Source organism: Xiphophorus maculatus, chromosome 5 (genome assembly GCF_002775205.1).
Source record: "Xiphophorus maculatus strain JP 163 A chromosome 5, X_maculatus-5.0-male, whole genome shotgun sequence".
Lineage (NCBI taxonomy): Eukaryota > Metazoa > Chordata > Actinopteri > Cyprinodontiformes > Poeciliidae > Xiphophorus > Xiphophorus maculatus.
Genome location: NC_036447.1, coordinates 2320494 through 2328307, shown reverse-complemented (window position 1 = coordinate 2328307; position 7814 = coordinate 2320494).

Genomic DNA, 7814 nt, shown 5'->3' with positions numbered 1-7814 from the left:
ATTTCCTCCACCTGTTCACTGAGCTACTATTGCTGTCTGAAGAAATGCTCCGCTCAGACCAAAAACAACCAATCAGAGACAGGAGGAAGGGCTTAGCGCTGTCAATCAACCTTGTGAATACGCTGCTAAACATGTTAATGGCAGAGAAACAACTTACAGGAAAACGATGGTGGCTATGCTAACTAGTTTAGCATTCAAGGGAGAAGCAGAGAGTAAAGGAAGGAAAGGGGGAAGCAGCGCGCACACGGTCATGATGGGCAGCATTAAGATTACAAGAATAAAGTCACTTTACAAAACTAAACTCGTACGAGAATAAAATCGTGATAATACAAGAATAAAATCAATATTTCAAAAATAAAGTCATAACATTATGACTTTATTCTCCCAATACCACAACTTAATTCTAATAACTTCATATTAGTTTGATTATTTTCCATTATTTCAACTTTATTTTTGTAATATTTTGACTTAATTCTAGTACAATTTTATAATACCATACATTTATTTTTGTGATTTTTCAAAAACAAATCCTCAGCGTGTTCCCAATACTCAGTGGTGAGTTTCAGGTTGAGTAAAATCCTGTATTGTTCAATCTGAGCCTGGAGGAAGCCATGTTGGCTGTTAAATGGCTGCAAATCTGTTTTTTTTTTTTAACATATGAACGGAAAACCAGTGTAATATAATCACTATGCTACTGTAATATAACATATTCTTTCTAAGTAAAAGGGTTAATATAAAAAATGATTGCTACTCCAACAATTTGGCTTTTAAAACGCTAAACTGCAGACAGAAGTACTTTAGTAGAGCTTCCTACCTGCTATCATTGCACTAACCATTATTAACCCCAATGTTCAGAAATATAGGACTGAGTGTGTTTTTCGGAGTCTGAGGTCAAACAGAGTGCTGTAAAACATGATAAGGTTATCGTAAACATCTCCAAGGCCTCGGCTGCAGGCTGCAGCAGATTCTCCATCTCCTCCATTACAGACCCGAGCGGCTCGGGGACTGAAAATTACCTTTCTGTGTCCGGAGGCAGAATTCATGGGATCATTTTGAGAAAATGCATCTGCAAGGACACAGAAGTCTTCTTCAGGTCTAACCCTTTGATCCTTAAGAGACCCCCACCTTCCCGTTCCCCCCTCAGGGACTGGCATCAGTGTAATTGAAGATCATTACTAACCCACAATGCAACCCTCTCAGCGACCGTCTTCATAATGGAAATGAACTGTGCGACGCGGCGCTGCACACAACAGCAGAAAATGGAAGCCAAGAGGTAGAAGGAGCGAGGGACGTCTTCCAAATTGAAATGAAGTGGAAATATCCCGTCCGCGGCGCCATTGGTTAGCCAAGGAGCCGAAACGAGCGAGATTACTGGCTTACATTTGTAGCTCCTCAGTGTTTTTGTTTTGTTTCGCTGAAGTGGGGTGGTACGGCGGCGGCGGCGGCGGGGTGGGGGATGTGTGTGTGCACTTCAAAAGAATTTGTAACAAACCTAATTCATCTGAAGCGTAGGATGAGCTGGTAAGAAAGATGAAAGATGAAAGTGAGTTGGCATGGAAACAGAAAGCACATCAGCGCTCGCTGGCACACAAAAGGGCTGCCTGTGTTGCATGCTGCATTTCTGCGGGAAGAGATCCAGAGAGGCTTTAAGTGCTATCATGACCTTACAAACAAAATTAGTCAATTATGACTAACTAGGGTGCTCAATTTCCACTTTTTATTAGGCCATGTTTTCCCTCTATTTTTCATAATTGGGAGCGGAGAATCAGGATTTTTGTGAAACAGCTCAGAGTTTATTTTTCTCTTTTACTTTTTATGTTTGACTACTAATTTTACTTTTTTTATACACTTTCTCTCAACCTCTGGCTGCTTCCATCAGCTTTCATCTAATCAGAAATTCAGGTTTGGTGTTAATTAGAAAGCTGCAAAAGTCTGCATGTCTTTTCTCCCATTTGATGTCAGAAAGGGGGATTCCACACACACACACACACACACACACACACACACACACACACACACACACACACACACACACACACACACACACACACACACACACACACACCCACACACGCACACCCGCCGACCCACACACACACACACACACACACACAAACTTTGCATTGACTTCCATTCATTTTTTAAATTAATTTCTACAGCCTAATCCTGGTACTAGCCCAAAAACAGAACTTCTGTGGCCTTTGGGCCCGAAAGGACCAGTGGGTCGTCACAACGTAATATTTGTTGGAAAAATTATAGTTACAAGATGAGAAAATGCTAAAATACACAAAACACCACAAAAAAGTATGTATTTCTACTCTAATAACTATTAATATCTAACTTAACCATTACCAGAATATTCTCCTCACCAACTTTAACCTAAAATAATTTTCACATCAGACCAAAGTGTAATCCTTAATCCTAAAAAATGTTTGTAAATGGACTAGATTAGATCCTAAGAGTGGTAGAAAAGCTTATGCTAATCCTCTAATAGTGGAGCAAATTTTTGTTTTGCATTGAAGGTTAGCTTTTCTGCTAACCTTCAAAAAGATTTAGCGCACTTAGCTTCCCCTAAATCAATTTTTCCAGATAAATTCTAAAGCGCTAATTTTCTTGACTATTTTGTAATCTTTCAGGTGAATTTAAAGTTTTACGTTTTGGTCATCAACTGTTAAGAATTATTTAAGCAGTTAAACATTTATGTTCATGCTCTTATTTTGAAGTAAGTGAAGACTGTTTAGGAAGCAATTCCGTTTCCTTTCCTGTTAGTAACTTTATTTAAAACAAGAAATTTACAGTAACAAAACAAAACACGGACAGTAGAGAACAAGAAACTAACATGAACACAATGTCCACAGGGTATTATAAAACATGTCAATTATAATGTAAATTTGTGCTTGAGGGTTGTAGCCTTTGAAGAAGAGATAGAATGTGAATTGAAGTTAGCGCTCTATGGTTAGCTTCTGCTAACCACCATTTTGATGTAGCACTTTAGTATTTGTAGAACTAATGTTTATGATTAGTGCTTTAGAGTTATTATCATTATATACAAGTTGAGCTAAAAATAGTTAGCTAAGCCGCAAAGGTATCCAAGCCTAACATAGCACCTCAATGCTAAACATGTAGCAGCTAATGCTAATGTCAGCATCTACAGTCCATGTTTCTAAGGAATCTCCATGAAAGATCAAGAGTTCCTGAAACTCTGGAAAGATGAATGGATAGAAAAACACTTTGCTCCAATCTGATGGTTGAAGAACCTGAAGAACATTTTAAAAACAGTAAATCTATCTGTCATTGAGCCCATATATCTATTTATTCAATAATTTAGCAGCAAAAAGAGATTTTGAATTGAGACTGTTGTTTATTTTGTTGATAAGTAGTTTTGGATTTAAATTGCACTTAATAAATTACAGCCCCTGCAATTTACAGGGGCAATTGATCAATTAACTTGATCAAACATCTTAATCGAGTCCCACCACTAAAATTAGTGCAATTATTTTGGAAGTTTTACGTTGGATATTCTTTACATAATGACTCCAAGATCAGTTATTAGAAATCTGGCTTTGTCTACCATTTTCCAGACTAACCTTGTTTTTTATTTGGCTGTTGCTAAGCTACATATTTCACATATTTTATTTTGTGTTCATTTTTAGTTCCTTTTTGATTTTATTCAGAAGTTGCTCCAAGCTTTTAGCAGAGCAGCAGAATGTTCTCATGTACAAATAAAGTGAATTTAGACGGTCTGATACGTTTTAGCTGTTCTGTTGTATTAAATAAGCTTTTTTTTCTATTCTCCAGAACTATTAAAAATGTATTTACTGTAATATGATTTAACACTGTTTCTTTATTTTCCTGCAGAACACCTGAATTAGCTTGTGTATGACTGGTGCGAAACAAAAAAACAACAAACCTCAGAAAGGATACATGCAAACAGCAAAGGTAAAGTCTCAAAGAGAAAGTTTTTCTGCAAACTGAAGCAGTTCCCTCAAAATAAACACACACAAAAAAACATTAAAGCCGACGGTCGTTTCCAGAAAAGCAAACACTGCGCAGGACTGTGGCCCCCAAACATTTGTGGTCCGACCCGTGGAAACAAAAGGGACTCTAAACAGGTAAACCAGCCGGCCGGCCTGTTTACCTTTCGCTGTTCCTCCTGCTCTGCAGAGAAGTTTGATCTTTTTCTGCTGTATATCCCGCAGTGTCACAAACACAATGCAGTGTCTCGCAGCTTCAAAGGCCCATCAGTGACAGGTTCAGGGGGGGAAGATCAAATATTCATTTCTCAGACGCAGAATGGAAATTTAAATGAAATACAGTGAAAACAGAAAAATAATGGCTTGTGTCACCTGTGACAGGGAGCCACTCCGGAGGTAAAACCTAAAGGCTCTCCTTTGTGTTGTATTTTATTTCATAATAACGTTCTGCTAGCTGGCAATCACTGTTCTGTTCTTAAATTTGCTTGCAAGGAGCTTTTAAAACTTAAGGATTAGTTCTGTTTTGACAGTCTGAGGAAGTAAAAAAAAAGTTGGATTTTAATTCTTTCATCTAAAAGCGTTTTTCAGTCCATTAGGAAACCTTCGGCTCTCTCGCTCTTCCAGTTAGTGAGCGCGAGATCGCAGGCTTGTTATGGCTTTAATTAAAACTTTGCAGTTTGTTGCTTGTTATGGCACCAAACGGCCTCATCACATCATCACATTAGCAGCAATCCTCCTCTCGCGGCTCCCTTTTTCAACAAAATATCCCAGTGGGCCTTCGCGGCTCGCCCAGCGAGGAGCTAATTGAAATAAACTGCATTAATGACACGCTGTATGTCCTTACGAGCATCACTCTCTAATGCCCTCATGTTTATGATTATGGTGGGATATTGATTTCAACACTTGAAAAAAGATATGCGTTTTATCAAACCATCCAAACAGCTCCCGCTCTCTCCTGGTGGCTTGTTTACAGCCAAAACCGACTCCATCGTAAACACCAAAAATTCCCACTGCAGTTTGAAGACGATCATCAACAAATAGTCCTTTTTGCTCCTCCTGCACGCCGCAGAGGGAGAAACTTCCCCCGAAACGTTGGGCTGCCGGCTGAAGTCTGGGCAGGTCCTGGACCGGTGTTCTTCATCAATATGACAGCGATCACAAAGAGGCTGGCCCGCCGAAGCCTCCAAAGCCAAACTTCACACAGAGAAGAGGAGCCAGCTCCACTTCAGTGGAGGACATGAAGAGGTGGAGGGCTTTTCTGGATTACCCTGATCCCTGCTTTGCCGGCACTCGAAAACGAGAGCGTCTGAGCAGAATCCAGTTCTGGTAGCGTTGAATCTTTTCATCTGCACTGCAAAAACACCAACATCTTAACAAGTAGATTCGGTCTAGATTCTAGCACAAATACCTTGAAGTAAAACAATAACTTACTTGTAACTTTTCAGCACACTGACCTTGTTTTAAAGGTGACCCGCTATGCTTCCTTGAAAAGGTTAGAATACATCTATATTCTATGAAAAATTCTATGTTCATTACATTTTTTACACAAAATCCTTCTCAGATAATGAGATTTGACCTGCTCAGTTCTGCCTATTTTGAGCTCCTTTCAGAATGAGCTGTTTTAGGGTTCTGTCCCTTTTATGCAAATAAGCTGCTGCTGGCCACGCCCCCAACTCAACATTTACACCTGAAAATGGCTGTAAATAGATGCACAAATTTTACCAACCAAACTCTTGACTTCACCAGCAGCCGTTGTAGAGCACATACAGAGGTAAACCCAGCTAACCAAACATGCTCAATGTCTAATAATGAAGTGGGTTGGGTTGCTAGGTAACGGGCGGTGCCCGCTGATTGTGACATCATATTCAGGAGGTTTTTGAAATGGGTTGTTTTTCATACACAAAAAAACATTAAATTATTGCCATAAAACAACTGAATGTTTAACATAGCGCTTGAACTTTAGAAGCAATAGAAACCAGAATGAAAGAACAAAAATGTGCAAAAATGAATTTTGCATAATAGGTCCCCTTTAAGTCAATAATTCCTTAATATTGATGAAAAAGTTCTGGCAGGTTATTTCACTTATAACAAGACATTTTCTCCATGTTGTAGGTGAAATAATCTGCCAGTGAGCTAGAACTATTTCATCAATATTAAGGAATTACTGGCTTAAAACAAACAAAGTTATTTGTGAGTCAGTTTTGTCTTATTTCAAGTGTACTAAGGTATTTGAACAAAAACTAGACAAAAATACTTGTTAAGAATTTGTGTTTTTGCCGTGTGATTACAGATCTCTGATATGCTCACTGCATTTATTGCAGCATTTAGAATAAAAGTGTGCTGCGTCCTAAAATCACACCAGTCCGCTCAGTCTCCCTGCTTGCATTCAGAGCATGTATGGATGCATCTTAAGGACGAGGAGGTGCTCCTGCAGCGGGGAGAGCAGGGAAGGGAGACTCGCAGGCACATGTTGAAAGGCATGGCTGCTCTTTAATGTGCCTCCAGCTCGGGAGTTATGGGCCTAATGAGGTGCTGTGGAGCTCTGCTCTTCCATCTCCCATCGCCTACACCAGCAGCCCACATACTGCCACTGCTGCACCGTTCAGGATCATTAAGGAGAAGCACCCAAATTCCTCTAGGGACCTAGGAAGATGGGAAAAACATCCAAAACAGGTCTTCAGATTGGAGTTTGAGTGAGGTGAGGTGAGAACGAGGAGCCAGGAGCCACGTTGCTAAACCAGCACACAGACGTTCAAACTAGGCAGATAAGTTAGAATGGAGACAGAAAATCTGACAAAACCAACAAAAACCAAAAGTTAAAACTGATTCATGAGCTAGGACTCTAATGTAGCTCTCAAAATTTGCTTGCTGACTCTAATGCGCTAACTTGTTGTTTTGTGCTTTACCAATTTTGAAAACATTTAGCACACTTAGTTTTTTTTTACTTGTTCACATAAATTCTAAAGTGCTAAGTTATATATATTTTAAAGTTTTATTGGCTCTAGTGGCCTTTATTTGACAGGAAAGAGGGTAATGAGAGAAGGGGGAAGACATGCAGCAAAGGTCACCAGGCCAGGAATTGAACCTGCGACGCCGCGTCGAGGACTAAGGCCTCTATATGTGGGTTGTGCTTAACCTCTGCACCACCATAGCACACCTGTTAAAGTGCTACCGGGTGTGTAATGTTGCTTAAGATGTAAGCAACATTACATCTTAATGTTGCTTACATCTACTAAAAGCTTTTATCTTCCTTTATTTAAAAATACAACTCAGAAAGTTAATATATGACGAAAAAGTTCAATATTTTTTGCCACTCTACTGGTGTATTCACATGTAGACAAGTTATAATGAAATATTAAACTAGGGCTGTCAAACAATAACAGTTCTTAATCTGATTAATTACAGGGATAATGCCAATTAGTTAACTTCCCAAAATTAACTTTTCTGTATAAATTCTAAACCGTTTTGTTTTGTAAGATTTGAGGTGAATAAAGTTTGACATCTGTGTTGAAGTTTGAGTTATTGACAGTTAATAATTCCTTAAGTTGTTTATTTTTATCTTTTTATTTGCCTTTAGTTCTGAACTGAACAGTTTAAAATCTACTGATCCGTGCTTTCGGACTGAAATGGTCAATTAGGCAAAATCAGAAGCAGAGTTAGCAAAACTCAACAACTATAAAACTGAAACTGTGAGTGAAAGATCAGTTCCTGACCCATTCACTGTACTGCACAGTGTGATTTATATCTACACTGAAAAAACCCCAAGCCCTGTGACAGACTGGCGACCTGTCCAGAGTGACCCCAGAGGGAACATTAGCTGGAGAGGCACCAGCTCCTCCT